At 45.2% G+C, this 19,112-nt stretch overlaps 1 long non-coding RNA gene across 1 annotated transcript in view; it reads left to right on the top strand.

Annotated features, from left to right (window-relative positions):
- The first annotated feature begins 127 nt into the window (after positions 1 to 127).
- Positions 128 to 19,112, top strand: part of LOC125627494 (uncharacterized) — a 33,925-nt gene continuing 14,940 nt past the window's right edge. The window contains exon 1 of the long non-coding RNA XR_007354042.2: positions 128 to 407. This is a non-coding gene — a long non-coding RNA (uncharacterized LOC125627494). The remainder of the gene's footprint in view (positions 408 to 19,112) is intronic.

The raw sequence follows: 19,112 nt of genomic DNA, 5'->3' as shown, positions 1-19,112 counted from the left end.
CGCGGGGCGGGGAAAGACGCTCAGCCAGCCACCACTCAGAGCGCACCACGCCAAACACAGAGCCAATGAAGAGCCCCGAGGGGTGGGGCGGGGTCCGGTCCTTGCCAATCAGAGCCTTCCATGTGCGGCTTCCTGCGGCCGGAGCGTGGCTACCTCTGATTGGTCATTGGTAGGAGGAGTCAGCCAATCATTTTTAATAGCTAGCTTAATCTGCCTGTCTTTTATTAATTTTTTAAATTAAATACTCGGAAATGTTCGACTCCGCGGCTATGTGACTCCCGCACGAATGAGAGCTGGGTCTAAAGCGATACAAGTCTCCACATGAGCGGATCAATCCAAAGCATTTCCGGGGCGCCCAGAATGTTTGCCCTAGAGACAGTTACTACGGCAACGTTTACTTCCGGCAGGTACAACCTCAGCGGAGGCAGCTATAGGGGAGCGGGTGAGACATGAGTGACGGAGGCCAATACGGTCTCCGGAATCGCGCGGGGCTGCTGGCAAACAATGCTGCCGCCGGACGAGGGCAGGGCTAGGGAAGGTGCTCCCGCCATAGGGAATGTGGGGTGGGGAGCGGGTTCCCGGACACCTCTTAGACCACAACTCCCAGCATGCAGCGCTCCGGGACTGTGGGCTGGGACTGGCGTACTGGCGCCGCATTGGATGAGGGGAATCGTAGTTCAGCGAGCTGCGGGCGCGCTGCATGCTGGGAGTTGTAGTCCTACGTCATCGTGCCTGCGTGTCTTCATCATGGGCTGGCAGAACGCCCCTGGCTTGCTGGTAGCTGTAGCCTCTGCATTGTCGTTGACTCTGGGACGTGCCTGGAGGGCGAGGGCAGACCCGCAGCGCTGGTTGCTCTGGCTGGGCCACAGAGGCCATGGCCCCCAACTTCTGCAGTAGTTTAGGGCCAGATTTTTAAAGGTATTTAGGCACCTAAAGACAGTGAAAGTGCCCCCAGCTGCATCATTGGGCTCCTAGATCCCTTTGAAATGTGCTCTTGACGTCTTCCACTCCAAAGCAGTGACATTCCCATAGCCCCTGCCTTTTGTACCCTATATGGCTAGGGTTACCTATATTCCTGGAGGTTTCATCACCCCATAAGCTTTAATATAAATCTTTAATTTCTGGAGACTCCAGGACAATCCTGGAGGGTGGCCCACTCTGCCTGTCCACTGAGTGTAGCAGCTGGCTCCCTGTGACAGGAGTCATCATCATAGTAGGAGCCTTGCATAAGCTTGAATGTGTGTGAACCATGTACACCCCCTCCCCACTTTAATCTTGCTCTGGGCCACAAAGTGCAAGACAACACTGTAGGGCTGCCAGCTGTGCAAACCTAAAGACCCATGCCCCCGCCCTTCCCTGAGGTCAAGCCCCTGTCCCACCCCTTCTCTAAGGCCCTGCCCCCACTCACTCCATCCCCCCTCCCTCTGTCACTCGCTCTCCCCTACCCTCACTCACTTTCACCAGGCTGGGGCAGGGGGTTGGGATGTGGGAGGGGGTGTAGGCTCTGGGAAGGAGTTTGGGTGCAGGTTCTGGGCTGGGGCAGGCTCTGGTAGGGATGGTTCTGGTTGCTTCTGGGAATGGTGCAGAGCCAAGGCAGGTAAGGGAGCCTGCCTTAGCTCCATTGCTGCGCCAGACTTTTAGTGTCCAAAAATCTCCCGTGTTGGCTGAAGTAGCCTTTGGGAGTTGCAGCCATGTTAGTCTGTATTCACAAAAAGAAAAGGAGTAATTGGGGCACCTTAGAGACTAACACATTTATTTGAGCATAAGCTTTCGTGAGCTACAGCTCACTTCATCGGATGCATTCAGTGGAAAATACTGGGAGAGAGTGTGATTCCAGGAGATTCCTGGCCCAAGCAGGAGGGTTGGCAACCCTACAACAGGGTCACTAACAGAAACTGCAGGGTGTTTTTGGGGCAGAGTACACTCAAATTGCAATTAGGTCATAACATAGGGGTTAGTGTGTTAAAAGTGTCAGAGGAGCTTTAATGACTGTGATAGATAGGACAATATCATAAATCCTTTTGAATTAAATTCAAGTATTTTAGGAGTTGACTGTTTTAAAAATAAAAAATGGGGGAGAGGGACTACAGCCCTCCAGGAACTAAGAGCAGTGGGGGGCAGTAGTTAGAAAATATTACAACCTGAGTAAATTTGCCTAGGAGTTACCACCACCTGGACAGAGGCTTGCATATATTGGTTCAAAGTAGCTTATCCAGGGACTAACAGATAAAGAGAGGACTATTGGTTAAATAGCCTGAGTTAAAAACTGGCTCAGAACTTACTGATCCAAGGAATGGACAGGACCATCTGTGCACAGGGGGCCAGATGGGTTGGAAGGACTTAGCCTAGTCTGTTTTATTATTCTGAGTGAAAGCTGTTATGAACATGTGACTACAAAAAATCCTTGTGGGGGTGTGAAGGATTATACACTGGCTGGAGTTGAAGGTTGGGGTTATTTCTCGTAATCTTATTAGCATGCATATAGGTTTTTATTGTTTTACTATGTTTTCCTCTATAATGCTTTTACCTTGAGAATAAATATGCTCTCTTAGAAAAAGCTGTGTGGTAGCTTAACTGGCAATTACATTCTGTACTGTCTCAGAGAAGCAGGCCTGGTTAGGCAGGCTGCAGGGCCATAAGCAGGGTAGGGCGAGGAGGGCAGATGCCCAAGGTGCAAAGCTGCAGGGGTGGAAAAACGGGGCAAAGAATTGCTGAAAAAACTCAGCAGGGGGAGCAAATATGCTTGCTCATCCTGGGCCATTAAAATGTCTAGTTAGAGCTCTGGCAGCCTGTCTTTTGCTGGGGATATCAAAATGTAGTCTGGGAACTGTGGAGCCTGGAAATATTCCCATTAGGACAAGGGAGAGAAACAAGTGTCTTTACACAAGAGAACTGGGGTGACAGCTGGGGAAGCCTGGAGCCTAGAGTGGGTGCCCTTGCTGGACCACAAGGGGAAATGCAGGGGCAGTTGTCTCTACTAGGGATCCATATATGCATAACCTGAAAGTTGGATCTGCCTGCGGTAGAGTGTCCCCTAAACCCATGCTGGGATATTGGCTCAGTACTGACTCAGAGCAAAGAAAGGCTGGCAGCCTGAGTGTCTCCATGTTTCCCTGCTTTAATGTTTTAGAAGCACTGGAAGTTGAAAAGTGTTGAACTACAATATACCTGAAGTCCTTTTTTGCATATGAATAAGACATTGGAAATGTCCCATACCCCAGAGTGCTTAAGTGAAAAAAGAGAAGACCATGGTTTTCATTTCACACACTGTCATCTATTCAACCTTATATATATATATATATATATATATCAACAGTAAAGAACTTCCAAGAAGAAAGATTACTTAGCAAACATTTTCCCTTGACTTAATAAACTCTGCACTTCACGAGTGACATATTTCAAAGCTATTGATCGGAGATGGTCAACAGAAGAGGTACAAAATCCATCCTGCTCAAGACTTCACAAAACATTCCTGTCTAGTCTGTCAGCAGCTAAAGCTTTGTCTGGACTATATAACTGGGCATGCTGGGCCAGACATACGGCAAGTTTCATCCTGAAAACTCAATGTCCTTACCTCCTTGTTCACCTGACATTCAAAGTTTATCCAAAGTAGAAAACAATCTCTATTTTGCAGCAAAGAATGGTTATCCTTTGGTTCTTCATGAAGGAAGCCAGCACTGCAGCCTGAGATGGAAATAATCCATGCAGCTTTTCTGAATGATTTGCAGTTTCAATATTTTTACTTCAGAGGCTATTGCTACACTGATGACAAACTATTGAATGCTGCAGATGAAGAGGGAAGAATATTTTTCCAGCAGGCATGTGAAGGTGACTATGAATAATTAAGATTGAGAGCTCAAAGCCAGAATCATAAATAAAGGACTACCTGTCAGATCTTAGAGAGCTGTGTGAATGTGGAGAGAGTTTTCGAAGACTGGTCTGATGTAATTGAAACTTTCCTGCTTTGAAGCCTGAAAATATGTTATTCAGAAATTTGAACAAAAGAAGTACGACATTCCTAGAACTCAACTTTCAGGGTTGAGTTTTCTAAATGTTTCCTAAATAAGGAGTACAAATGCTGTGGGAGTACATACAGGTATCTGGAGGAGATGGGAACTCAGAGCAGAATAAAGTGGCACCTATACACCTGTGAATAAAATTTTATTTGTAACAAGTTTTATGGGAGTTTTGCAACTTAATCTTTTGAGATATAGGAAATTGGAATAATTCATCTCAATCCCTCTGATTTTCAGGGGTTGAGTTAAAATGGAACCCAGATCCAAACCAACTCTATTATTGGATTAGCTAAACCAAGAAACCACAGATGAAGTTTGCAAAAACTTGGTTTTGCAAAAAAGTGCATTTACCCAACTCTGATAATTACACAAAAGTAGAATTATTGTTTGTTAGAAAACATTTGAAAAAGTTAGGAAATCAAAAAAGCTAGGCTTTGTCCTGTTCATGTAGAGGTCATGGCATAATCTGAAGTATAGTATAACTGTTAATTGCTTTACTTAGATTATATTGTTTGCACATTAATGAAAGTGAACTTCAATGTTCCATTGTAGTGTATAGTATAAGAAAGTGTGTGCTAAGTCCAAAAGGAAATTTGATCTCTTAAGAAATTAAGAGATTTTGCTTAAACTAGTCTTCAAAGTTTAGCAAACCTTTTCTAATAGTTTCTTTTATTCCTTAAGTCATGAACACAGTCTTGAACGCTCTTATGAAGCTTTTGCTGCAAAGCGGTAAGTTATCTTTGCCCTCTGATGAACAGAAGGCAGTTTGAGATCTTGGATACATTTGTCACTAGTGACATTCAAAATGAACATTCTCTCTCAGGTGAGAACTCAATCACTTTCTAGGCATTACCAAAATGAAGTGTATTGAAATGTGATAGTCTTCAGTTTGAAGACTTATTTAAATTATTTCTGTAAAGCAAGTATTCTTTTGACAATTGTATAAGACATAGGCAGTGCTGAATTTGTGCTGGGGCTTACTGTGGATCAGGGTTGGCAGTTCATAGCTCTGGCACCCCTGGGCTTTGGTACATGAGTTATGAAAGTAAAAAAAAAATAAATTTTCTTAAGATTTTCAACACAGTTGTATCCATCAGGGCTGTAACCAGGGCAGGCTGGGCAGGGCAGCTGCCCAGGGTGCAAAGCAAGGGAGGGCGCAAAATGGGGTGGATGAAAAAGAAAATAGGTGGTAGAGCACTGCCACAGGACTGGGATCCCATGGGTCTCATTACCATACCACCCTTACTTCTGTGCTGCTGCTGGGGGGGTGCTGCCTACAGAGCTGGGTGCCTGGCTTGGTATGGTAACAGGACATGCGGAATCCCAGTCCCATTATAGGGGGTAGAGCCCTGCAGTTTTTTTTGGTCTGCCTCATTTTTCAACCTCTCCCACCCTGCTTTGCACCTTAGGCAGCTGCTCCGCTCACCCCACCCTGGTTAAGGCCCTGCAGCTGCCAGAGGAATGTCCCTGGAGCGTTGTGCTGCTGCTTGGCATGGCACCCAAACCAAAGAAGTCTGGTTACCACAGGGTGGGAGGAGGCACTGGGTCATTTAATCTGTGCCAGCCCCTGCTCAGCCAAGGCCGCCTCCTACCTGCAGGCAGGCTCCTTGAGACAGTCCAGTGAGCAAGGTGGGGAAGGAGGAAGAGGAGCAAGCGATGGGGTGGGGTCTTGGCAGGGGAGAGGCAGAGAAGAAGTGGGGCCTCAGGGGAAGAGGCAGGGCAGGGGTGGGGGTCTGGTTACCAGCAATTAGAAAGATGGCAACCCTAGTATATGCTGAAGTCTTCATGGCATCTATCAGCTTAATGCCATGTGTATGTGTAATAGATGGAATGGAATAGTTCAGGGGTGGCCAAACTTACTGACCCTCTGAGCTGCATACAACAATCTTCAGATATTTGAGAGTCAGGGCGTGCCTGCCAATGCTTGGGGCTTCAGCCCTGGTGGGGAGGAGGGCCTTGGGGCTTCAGCCCTGTGGGATGTGCCTGCCAGGGTTCAGGGCTAAAACCCCATTTCTGCTGAAGTCCCAAGCCCCAGCAGGTGCACCCATGGGGCTGAAGCCCCAAAACCTCCTTCCATACTGGGCAGAAGCCAGAAGCAACATGTTGGGGCAGGCACATGGGATCACATGCCTCACCCCCCCCCCCCCCGATTTTTGCCAGGGTTTGCTGGCCCCGCTCAGTCACATGGTGCTGCTGGGCCTTCTCCCCGCACAGCAACTGCTGGAGCCAGCAAGCTAAGAGCTGCAGCCATGGGGAGAGGCAGCTAACAGCTGGGAGCTGAGGGAGAGCTTCTGCTGCTGCTGCTTGTCTCTGAGAGCTAAAGCAGTGGCCCCTCCCTTCAGAGCTAACATCTGGGAGCTGCAGGGGAGGCCCCTGAGGGTAAGAAGGGAGTGTGCCTGGGGTATGTGACTCAAGCTTTTGGGGGGGCTGAACCTCTAAATTGTGCCTCCCCCACACTCAGCAGGCAGTCATCTCTGGCAGAAGTCCCACCACCCCATCGCAGGGCAGAGGCCCCAAGTTCTCTTCCCCAGTCTGTTAGGCAGAGAATGGGGGGCTCTGCGAGCTGCACTTTAACTGTAAAAGAGCCGCATGCACCTCACGAGTCACAGTTTGGCCACCCCTGGAATAGATGAACTGACTGGAATGAATGGTCTTTCAATGCAGAACGTAAAACTTGTGAGGTTTAGATAAATTCTACCTAGGGGAATAACTGTAGTACAGATACATTAACTGCACAACGCAGAGTTTTTTTTAAAAAAAAACAACCAGCAATACCAAAACGTAAAGACTATCTACACCTGCAGAAATATGTTACAGTCATGCTGTAGTGCAAGAGTGTGAGAGCACACGTAACAAAGAATATCATTTCTCTCAAATGAGTTGAGAGATCAGATTTTCTATCCTCTATAACTGAAAGATTTTAGGTCAAACCGGACAACCACGGCAAACACACAAGATGTAGCATCTGCTGCAAAGTCGTTTTGGCTCCACAACAGCTTGGCCATTTTTTTTATTAATTCCTTTAGGGCCTCGCACCAACAAAGCACTTAGGTGCATGCTTAATGTAGAAGTCAGTGAGACCATGGACATACTCAAAGCAAAGCATGTACCTAAGTACTTTGCTGGATTGCGGCCTTAGTTCAGGAGGAGACCGAAAAGAAAAACCAGCTACGTTCACTGCTCGTGTAAATCAGCACAGCTCCATTGACTTAAATGACGTTTGGCCCATTTGCACCAGCAGAGAATTTGGCTCAAAGAGTGCTTCTTATTGCTTAATAGTATCACTTCTGTTTTTGTTTATCCAGATTGGCAACTGCAGCTATTGCAACGGAAGCACTATTTCTACATGGTATCTACACAAACTTGGTCAGACCTTCAGCTGGTCTAAATCAGCAGAGCTCAGTTGGAGTCAGTGGAACTATGCCAATTTACACTAGCTGAGGAGCTAGCTTATTATTTGTATAGCACAACACAGATGTGGCATTACATAGTTGCTTGCTTTAATTATAAATATAGCAAATATTAGTTCTTACATTGCTGAGTGAAGGTTAAAATGTCACTTGCAAGACAGTTTGGGACAGAAAGACCCTGCCCCAGAGAGCTTACAGTATAGGTGGTAAACAGGCTATAACAGGTGGACAAACAGAGACAACTGAGGGTTAGAAGTGGTGTTGGGATAATGAAGTAACAATAAAACAATCTCAATTTAGCAGAGTCGCTTTGAATGTCTTTAAAAGTTCTCTTTTGATGGAAAGCTTTTAAAGGCTAGAAACACACAATAGCATTTGAACCTTTATCATGTCTTTTACTCTGTTGTGTTTGCTGCTGCACAACTACCCAAGGCTGTGAAGACAGGACTCCTAGCGGGGACTGTTACCAATGTTATCATGTGAGATTTATCCATTTTCATTATTATTGATACCTCAATCCCTGAACTGCTTTCCCCATGTTTGAATTTTAAAGTCTTTCCCTGTCATAGGGTAGGTACACTCCATCACAGGGAGTCAGGTCACATGTGGTCCAGAAGAATGGAAAAGGCTTTACTGCAGCCAGTTAGTTAGTTCTTATGCAATGACCTCTGCTAGAAACGTGGTAGTATGGACTAGTGGCTGGCATGAATAAGGTCACCCTACCACTCAGGGCAGCATGGCTCAATGGCCAGCATCCATAAAGCTGGCCTACCACTGTGGGATTGCATGGCCTGTTGGGGGGAGTGGGGGCACCACTCAGGGGTGTGTGGAACCCCAAGCAAGGGGACTCAGCCCTCCCTGCTGCTCCAAGTCCCAGCCAGGGCCCTGGCAGTGGTGGGGATGCTCACCACCAAGTCAGCAGGGATCCTCCCAAAACACACTGATGGGTTCCCCTATTCACTCACCAGCAAAAAGTTTAAGTCCCCTGGGCTGCTTCTTACCCTTTCCCCCTCATCAAAGCTCCCCAGTTCCTCTGAGGTCCTCAAATGGCAAGGCTCCCATCCATGCAGTCCCTTCTTGGGGCACATCAGGCAACCTGGAGTCTGTCTGGAATGCTACAAGCTGTGATCCCACAGTCATGGCCTATAGCCCTCTACTCCAGCAGCCTGCCCAGCCTGACCTAGACTGCTACCTTTTATATGCTGCCTCCAGGATGAGCATGCCCAGCAAGGTCAGAGGGGCGGGGCTTCCTCAGCCTGCAAAGCAGAGTTAACCCTCTTGGAGCTGGTCCTTATTGGGATCCAGGAAGTGGGCGGGTGAAGCCCTCTTGGAGCTGGTCTTATTGGGATCCAGGAAGTGGGTGGGCAAAGCCCTCTTGGAGCTGGTGTAGGGTAGGTATGCTCCATCACACTCCCACATTGTTCTCTTCTTGACCAGGCTCACATACATTATATAAGAATATGTATCACATATATGGTGCTAATAGTCATGTGATAGAAAAAAAAGTGTTGTGGCATACTTGACATGGCTGAACAGAATTGTGGGAAGAACATAATACATTCAGTTAACATACACACACTCATATATATATATTGTGATAGACTCAGACCAGTTGGGTACAGCAGAGTAGCTTAAAGCCCGCCCACTGCTAAAGGATCCCCCCCAGCCTAAAGGGGTGGGGTCCACAGGACCTGGAAAACCAAGTAATTACGGTAGTCATGTGATAGACAAATGGCATTTATCCTGGTCCTTTGATCAGTTCACCTGCAGTCTGCTTACTATACCCTTTACACCAGAATTTATTCTAACATTCTAAAACCTTGAACAGCTTAAAAAGACTGCCATTTAAAAAAGTCCTTCTCCTCCTCCCCACAGAAAAATCTTTGCCCTAAGAGCTAGGATGGGCTATATACAGTCCTGAGCCAGGGATAGGTTTAAAGTCTGATATCTCACAAACTACAAAGGCTAAAAATAGGGGGCTTAATTCTCTTCTCATTTACACTAGTTTTAGATCAGTGTAGCTCCATTAACTTCTGTAGGGTTACTCCAGATTTACATCAGTGTAAATTATTGGAAAAATCAGCCACAGGCACTGGAGAGTGAAATCTATGGCTTTCCAGTGAGACACATAGCACTTGCTCTTTGAACTAGAAGAGCCTGAGAGTACATACTTGACTTTTACAGTCTTTATTTTACGTTTAATTTCAGTTTTCTCTCTTCAAGAGCAATTAACTCAGAGATTAATTGCCTTTTTTATTGTATCAGTAGATAGTTTGGTGTGGGAATAATGGAGTAATGATGACATGCTTGGTTGGAAGAAAGATTTCTTTTCACAACCATCCATTTACCAAAATGTTGCTTGTCGAAAGTATTGCTAGTGGAAAATTCTTACATTTTAGTTCTGAAGCGTCTCTGGCTAGAAATAACCACAAGTTCATTTTTAGGCTTCCGTTGTCCCTTAGCCCCAATCTTTACTTCTCTAACAAAAAGCCTACACATGATTTGAACACTTGAGCATAGAATATGCTGTGAAATCAGCTGTGAGGTATTTGTGGGATGGCAGCACACCCTAGTGGACTGTAAGATTGCTCTCCCATTAAACCTCATGTATTGTGCCTTTTAATTCAGGCAATGACGACTGAGGCAAATTGATTGTAGCCTATTACTTCTAAGGAGTCTTTTTATTATATTTGCCATAACTCTCTTAAGAAAATATGAGAAAGTTGCATAAGAAGGGGCTAAATAACTGTGCGTGAACAGGGCACATCACCAGCAGACTGCATTGCATCATCTGCACCTCACTGTGGGGATGTATTAAGCTAAGTTTGCAAAGAGCCAGTTCATCAGTATAGCTTTGCAATTATTGTTTAAATATATATTTCTTTCTCTGAATTTTTTTACTAGGTAAAAGATTATTTCTAGTTATCCACTACATTACCACCTAACTGCAAATTTATCATGACTACTCTCTGTTCTGATCTGTCCTACATATCACTCAGTGCACGTCTAGATGTCCAAATGGTGAATCTTTGTAATACTCCCAATGAAGATACACAGATAAGAATCGTTCAGCAACATTTATCAGGGCCAGACAAGGGAATCCTGCCTCCTCAAGTCAGAGACATCATGAGTAAAACATTAAGTATGAGGCCATTCCAACTAGCAATCTTGGCCACCGAGCTTTGTGTATGTGGAATGTACAGAAATTAGCATCAATGTCTTAATGAATATTTGGAAGCACTTTCTATTCAGGAACTATGGCTACTAGTTCTTACATGTAGAATCAAAGACTATAGCTGGAGAGTAGACACAAAAAAGAGCATCAAAAGAAAAGAAGTATCTTCAGATTTTCAGGTTTCTCTCAAAAGTAAGTGTCCTCAGAACTTCTTATTCATAATGCTCTGTTTTTGAGACTGAAAAGTTTATGAAAGGAATACTAGTACCCTTATTTGCATAGCCAACTAGTCCAAAAGGAATAGAACCACTTTTCAGTGGGAATACACTGTGAAATATATATTAAAATGAAATGTTAACTTTTTCTGACCATTGCACATGCCAGCAAACCAGCCGGCAGATGGGGAAAATGGGAAGAGTCCTGCTTTTGCCAAAATCTTCACAGAAACCACCTCATAGGCCCTCAGTGAGTAGTAACAAAAGGATGTTTTAGGGCAGGGCCAATGGGTTAAGGGGAGCGGCCTGCACTTAGGTCTGTTTAAGCCCCTTGACCCACAATGGCGATTGCACAACCTCACAACTATCCATGCAGATTAATTTTATTCCTAGAATAATAACTAACTTCCATGTCTGGGTTATGCATATAGCTGCTTGTAGAAGGTGAGCAACCACCAACAGTGCCACCTAGTGGTCAGGTTGGTGTGTGGCAGGTGGTCTTGTTGAAAATACAGTCCTGTCCTTCACAAACCCCTGTCCCCTGTAGCTCTCAGGGTTTTCCATCCTTCCCTTTAACAGGGGCACTTTGGGGTCTGGGTCCTTGAACGATCAAGGTTTTCACCAACTGGGTTATTCCCTGAGGGGAAGGCTCCTGTTGTTGTCACATCTTTTTTGGAATGGGGTAGGAGAGCCTGGACCCACCCTCTACTGGGCTCTGGTCCAGAGTCCAACGGTGGGCAGCTATGCTCTGCACCTTGAGGTGTGAAAGAGCCACCCCCTGGATGATTTCCTATCCATGTCTCCTTCTCCCCACAGAGTAAATCAAATAGTCTCAAATAAAGTCTATGACCTGCACAATCAATCAGTCGCCTGCCTCTTCTTTGTAGGTTTGCTCAGGTCTTCATTGTCAGGTCTCAGGCAATGAGCTCCTGGGCTGTACTTGCCCTCAGAGCAGCCGTCTGCTCCCTTCCGTTGCCTGCTTCTGAGCTGTTCTGCTTCACATTTTAAGCCTCACTTTCAGCTTGTGGAGGCTTTGCTCAGTGTGGTTGAGTGGGGCTGGCTGGGCCCCAGGGCCGGTGCAACTACAAGGCGAACTAGGCGGTTGCCTAGGGCGCGAAGTGGTTGGGGGCGCCAAAAAGCGGTGCCCTGGCTCGGCAGGGAGAAGGCGCCTTCCCGAGCCACCGGAGAGCCAGAGCGTCGGTTTGCGGGTGTGGCGAGCCCCAGCCATGGAGGAGCTTGTGCAGCGCGGGGGGGGGGGGGGGGGGAGGGGGACACGGAGCAGCCCTGAAAAGGCAGTGGCACTGCTAGTGGGGAGCAGCCGTGCTCCCTGCCCCTCCTGCCCAGGCTGCGGCCCGGCGCCTCCACCGGGGGGCTCCTGCAGGCTGCAGGAGATGCATGTGGGTGGCGGCCCCCGTGCACCCCCCAGCTTCCCGCTCGCTGTGCTCGGGCTCTGCAGCTCCCAGGAGTGTGAGCCGCCACTGCCCCTCCCAGAGCAGGCTCAGAGCTGGGAGCCGCAGAGCCTGAGCGTGGCGAGGTTAGCCAGGGGGGTGCACAGGGGCCGGCGCATAAATGCATATTTAAGGTTCTTCAATAACTTGATATCCCATCACATCGCATTTTTGCCCTTTTGTGTTTGAGAAGCAGATTCTGTGTTCACCATTGAAAAATCTTGGTTACATTCCAGAACAATGGTACAGAATTCAGAAGAAGCCCTACCTAGATTATATCTCAACATGCAAGATGGGAATATTCTTCAGATTTCAGATAAAAAAAGACCAATTACATGGTTGAGGAGTAAATATAAAGTATTTTAATGTGTTTATACAAGGTGAGCTTGTTTATACTTGGACCATCACATCTTAAAAAAAGTCTTGTTTCACTAACTTCAATATTGTTAAAAATTCACAAAGAAAGAAAATGATTTTGAAAGTTGAGTATGGAAAAACAACCATTTTTTTTGCTCTTTTCTGCCTTTTGAGGTACTGTTACTCAAATATTTGCACAGCATATTTTGAAAGTCAAATGAAAAACAATGAACTCATATCACAGACAGCTGCAGCGGCACAGGAGCTAGCAAACAGAGCTGTAAGCAGGGGAGTTTGTCTTGTGGTGCTTGTTTGTGGTTTGGTTTTGCTGTGGGTGGTGGTGTTTTGGTGTGGTTTGTGTTTCCCAGATTAACAGGATTTAGGTGGGAAGGCGATGACAGATACAGAGGCAGTAGTGGGAGTGACCAATGTAGTGGAAGATACAATGAAGATGACTGGATGTGGAAGCTATGTACATGATCCTGGAGGGGGCACCTGGTAAGAGTTTTGTCTGTATGAAATGCTGTCTGATAGAGCTGATGGAGGAAAAGATCCGAGGTTTGGAGATGCAGGTGGAAAGTCTGGTTGAGTTTAGGAAGGGGTTTGAGCAGATCATGGAGCAAAGATATGAGGTATCTGAAGGGAAAAGCTCAGACTTGCAGATGGAAGCAGGACTGGGGAATTCTGAGGGGAGACTCGGTGAGGAAAGTGGTCAGTGGAAGCATGTGACTAAAAGAACCAGGCAGAGGAGAAGACGGGCTAGTGAAGGAGAAATAGAGCTCAAGAATAGGTTTACAGAGTTGGAAAATGAAGAAGGGGCTCAGCAGGTAGTCACTGAAGGTGGAAGGGCAAGGAAGAAGAGAAGAGCGGCTAGTCCTATAGGAAAAGGGGAAGAGTTAATGGAGACTACACCAAATATGAGCCCCAGTAGGATATAGGATGGGTTGAAGAGGATTACAAGGGAGAATAGGAATGGAAAGAACTTGCAGCCAGAGGGAACAGGGGATAGACTGGAGAATAGCACCGTCACCAGGAAAAGGCAGGTCTATGAGATTGGGGACTCTTTACTGAGAAAACTAGACTGGCCTGTAACCAGAGCTGATCCAGAGAATAGGAGGGTGTGCTGTCTTCCAGGTGCTAAGATATGGGATGTAGACCTGAGGTTGAAAAGGATTCTAAAGGGAGCAGGAAAGAATCTCCTTATTATCTGTCATGTGGGAACAAATGATACAGCTAGATTCTCGCTGGAAAGTATTAAGGGAGACTATGCTAGGCTGGGGAAGACACTTAAGGAAATCAAGGTTCAGGTGATCTTTAGTGGGATTCTGCCTGTTCCTAGAGAAGGGCAACAAAGGTGTGACAAGATTATGACTATCAACAGATGGCTTAGGCAGTGGTGCTATAAGGAGGGCTTTGGGATGTATGGCCGCTGGGAGGCATTCATGAACAGAAGACAGTTCTCTCGGGATGGACTTCATCTGAGTAGGGAAGGAAATAGACTTCTAGGATGGAGGCTGGCACAACTGATTAAGAGAGCTTTAAACTAGGAATCTGGGAGAGATGGTTGGGAGATGTCCAGGTAATCTCCACGCCGGATTTTAGCATTGAGAGGAAAGAAAACAAAGTAAGAGAGAATACAGCTATGGGTAGGAGGAAGGGCAGTGTAGATACCAGTCTAATAGGTTATACTGGCTGTGGAATGACCGCGCCTAATAGGGTACAAAATGTGAGCGAGGCCAAACAGCAAAAATTAAGATGTTTGTACACCAATGCGAGGAGCCTAGGTAACAAAATGGAGGAACTAGAGCTACTGGTGCAGGAAGTGAAACCAAATATTATAGGGATAACAGAAACATGGTGGAACAGTAGTCCTGACTGGACTACAGGTATTGAAGGGTATGTGCTGTTTAGGAAAGACCGAAATAAAGGTAAAGGTGGTGGAGTAGCACTGTATATCAATGATGAGGTAGAATGTAAAGAAATAAGAAGCGATGAAATGGATAAGACAGAGTCCGTCTGGGCAAAAATTACATTGGGGAAGAAAATTGTTAGGATATAGATATTCAGGCCTGTCTGCAAAGGCCTGTACTCTAAGAATTTAGGTGTATTCTTATCACTTGGCTAGTGATAGAGGTATAAAAGAAAGAATCAAAATCACTGTCTGCTGGTGTAAGGGCCTTCTCTTACTGTGACAGTCTGAGGCCCTGTTCTTAGGCTAAGGCCTTTGGCTAAGCAGCAGAGGCAGCCATAAACTGGGAAGCAAACAGTCACATCCTCACATTCCAAACTAGTCACATTGAAATAAGGTGCTATTGGGCTGTTAGGCACTATCAGGACAGGACTGTATTCCTATCACCTCCAGAGAAAGGGAAGTGCCTAGAAAATGTAAAAGGAAACTTAGTTTGATAGCATCCTGTCTGGCAAGAACTCACTTATCAATACTGGGATGTGAAATCCTCACTTCTGTATTGTTTTGTCATTATAGTACCCACTTTGCTATTGTTTGTCTGTGTAATCTCTGTCTGGTTCTGTGATTGTTCCTGTCTGCTGTATAATTAATTTTGCTGGGTGTAAACTAATTAAGGTGGTGGGATATAATTGGTTACATAATCATGTTACAATATGTTAGGATTGGTTAGTTAAATTTCAGGAAAATGATTGGTTAAGGTATAGCTAAGCAGAACTCAAGTTTTACTATATAATCTGTAGTCAATGAGGAAGTGACTGGGTGTGGGTGGGGGTGGGCATGTGGGTGTGTGAGATGGGAACAGGGAATGGGGGTAAGAAAATTGGAATCATGTTTTGCTAAAGGGGGAGATGGGAACAGGGAATGGGGGTAAGAAAATTGGAATCATGTTTTGCTAAAGGGGGAAATGGGAACAGGGAATGGGAGTAAGGAAGTTGGAATCATGTTTGGCTAAGGGTAGGAATGGGAACAGGGACATAGGTGTAAGGCTCTGTGGTGTCAGAGCTGGGAAGGAGGATACTAAGGAAGGAAACTGGAATCAGGCCTGCTGGAAGTTCACCCCAATAAACATCGAATTGTTTGCACCTTTGGACTTCGGGTATTGTTGCTCTCTGTTCATGTGAGAAGGACCAGGGAAGTAAGTGGGTGAAGGAATAAGCCCTCTAACAAAAATTATTAGAGCCTGCCCTGGGATAGTGCTTGGGGTGTACTATAGACCGCCGGGTTCTAATTTGCATATTGATAGAGTCCTTTTTAATATTTTTAATAAAGTAAATACTAATGGAAATTGTGAGATCATGGGAGACTTTAACTTCCCAGGTATAGACTGGAGGACGAGTGCTAGTAATAACAATAGGGCTCAGATTTTCCTAGATGCGATAGCTGATGGATTCCTTCATCAAGTAGTTGCTGAACCGATTAGAGGGGATGCCATTTTAGATTTGGTTTTGGTGAGTAGTGAGGACCTCATAGAAGAAATGGTTGTAGGGGATAATCTTGGCTCAAGTGATCATGAGCTAATTCAGTTCAAACTGAACGGAAGGATTAACAAAAATAAATCTGCAACTAGGGTTTTTGATTTCAAAAGGGCTGACTTTCAAAAATTAAGGAAATTAGTTAGGGAAGTGGATTGGACTGAAGAATTTATGGATCTAAAGGTAGAGGAGGCCTCGGATTATTTTAAATCAAAGCTGCAGAAGCTATCGGAAGCCTGCATCCCAAGAAAGGGGGAAAAAATTCATAGGCAGGAGTTGCAGACCAAGCTGGATGAGCAAGCATCTCAGAGAAGTGATTAAGAAAAAGCAGAAAGCATACAGGAAGTGGAAGAAGGGAGGGATCAGCAAGGAAAGCTACCTTATTGAGGTGCGAACATGTCTCACTTTATCCCTATAGGCTAAAAGTCAAGTAGAGTTGGACCTTGCAAAGGGAATTAAAACCAATAGTAAAAGGTTCTATAGCCATATAAATAAAAAGCACTTTATCCCTATAGGCTAAAAGTCAAGTAGAGTTGGACCTTGCAAAGGGAATTAAAACCAATAGTAAAAGGTTCTATAGCCATATAAATAAAAAGAAAACAAAGAAAGAGGAAGTGGGACGGCTAAACACTGAGGATGGAGTGGAGGTCAAGGATAATCTAGGCATGGCCCAATATCTAAACAAATACTTTGCTTCAGTCTTTAATAAGACTAAAGAGGATCTTAGGGATAACGGTAGCATGACAAATGGGAATGAGGATATGGAGGTAGATATTACCATATCTGAGGTAGAAGAGAAACTCAAACAGCTTAATGGGACTAAATCAGGGGGCCCAGATAACCTTCATCCAAGAATATTAAAGGAATTGGCACATGAAATTGCAAGCCCATTAGCAAGAATTTTTAATGAATCTGTAAACTCAGGGGTTGTACCGTATGACTGGAGAATTGCGAACATAGTTCCTATTTTTAAGAACGGGAAAAAAAGTGATCCAGGTAACTATAGGCCTGTTAGTTTGACATCTGTAATATGCAAGGTCTTGGTTGATCACAGAATGACTATGAGCCGCAAATGTGATATGGCCGTGAAAAAAGCTAATGCGGTCTTGGGATGCATTAGGAGAGGTATTTCCAGTAGGGATAAGTAGGTTTTAGTACCGTTATACAAGGCACTGGTGAGACCTCACCTGGAATACTGTGTGCAGGTCTGGTCTCCCATGTTTAAGAAGGATGAATTCAAACTGGAACAGGTACAGAGAAGGGCTACTAGGATGATCCGAGGAATGGAAAACTTGCCTTATGAAAGGAGACTCAAGGAGCTTGGCTTGTTTAGCCTAACTAAAAGAAGATTGAGGGGAGATATGATTGCTCTCTATAAATATATCAGAGGGATACATACCGGAGAGGGAGAGGAATTATTTAAGCTCAGTACCAATGTGGACACAAGAACAAATGGATATAAACTGGCCACCAGGAAATTTAGATGAAGGTTTCTAACCATCAGAGGAAGTGAAGTTCTGAAATAGCCTTCCAAGGGAAGCAGTGTGGGCAAAAGATCTATCTGCCTTTAAGATTAAACTCGATAAGTTTATGGAGGAGATGGTATGATGGGATAACATGGTTTTGGTAATTAAATTTTCATGGTAAATAGGACCAATGGCCTGTGATGGGATATTAGATGGGGTGGGATCTGAGTTACCCAGGAAAGAATTTTCTGTAGTATCTGGCTGATGAATCTTGCCCATATGCTCAGGGTTTAGCTGATCGCCATATTTGGGGTTGGGAAGGAATTTTCCTCCAGGGCAGATTGGAAGAGGCCCTGTAGGTTTTTCGCCTTCCTCTGTAGCATGGGGCACGGGTCACTTGCTGGAAGATTCTCTGCTCCTTGAAGTCTTTAAACCACGATTTGAGGACTTCAGTAGCACAGACATAGGTGAGAGGTTTTTTTGCAGGAGTGGTGGGTGAAATTCTGTGCCTGCTTTGTGCAGGAGGTCAGACTAGATGATCATAATGGTCCCTTCTGACCTAAATATCTATGAATTTATGAAACTAAGCCACCAAGTAGTTAGGTTTCCAGAGGATGGGGAGAGAGAAATACATTTTTTTTTATCTAAGAGATAAAGAGCCTAGATGTTATTGAAAGTTGCTGAAAGTTAACTGAGTAGGATTTGTCAACTGCAAAGTTGATTCTTGGTAGTCTATGCCAAAGTGACTTTATTTATTAATTTGGATTTCATTCTAAAAGAAACATCCCACAGCCATACACACCACTGACAACCTGCCCAGTTGTTTGCCTATGCACCTGTTATATCATGTCTTTAGACTGTAAACACCTGGGGACTATCATCTACTATGTATCAATTTAGTTCCTAGCACAATGGGGCCCCAACGTGGTTGACGCCTCTGGCAATATAAATCTTTAATATTAATATTTTTAAAACACCACGCCATGGGAAAGGTAATCCATCCATCCAGAGTAGCAGCATTTTTCCAGCCCCCATGCTACAGGCACTGAAGCATGTGAGTAACTTTAAACATAGCAGGACTACTCACATGGTTGAAGTTATGTAAGTGCTTCAGTGCTGTATTGTCTAATCATCAGTTAGTAGATGCAATGGCATGTGAAGTGCTCTTTAACCATAAACTGACAGATTCGTGTTGTCCTGTACCCTAGGACACATAGTACATGGTTGCAAGTAGTCCTGCTTAAGGGACTCGCTCTGGGTACCCTTGGTGCACAAATTCCCTCGAAAGGTGCTGGGCTGCAGCCTTGGTCATGTTCCCCTTACACCTTTCTCCACACTGGTTGCAAATATGGTAGCATGTCCTCTAGGGATGTTGTACCATGCACATGCCCGATCCCTGCTCGCTGGAGTTCTTGGGAGGCAATGTGCCTATTCAATTGAAAATGAGGCATATGGGTGTCATGTTGGCCCAAGGATACGTCTATTTAAGAGCTAGCTCTTCTAGATGTTCCTCTGATTTGCCTTGCAAGGGAGAAGAATTTGTGTTTTGCAGGAATTCTGAGAAAAAGCTGGGAATAGAACATG

The sequence above is a fragment of the Caretta caretta genome, chromosome 1 (assembly GCF_965140235.1).
Source record: "Caretta caretta isolate rCarCar2 chromosome 1, rCarCar1.hap1, whole genome shotgun sequence".
NCBI classification, from domain to species: domain Eukaryota; kingdom Metazoa; phylum Chordata; order Testudines; family Cheloniidae; genus Caretta; species Caretta caretta.
This window is presented reverse-complemented; position numbering and strand designations above follow the sequence as displayed.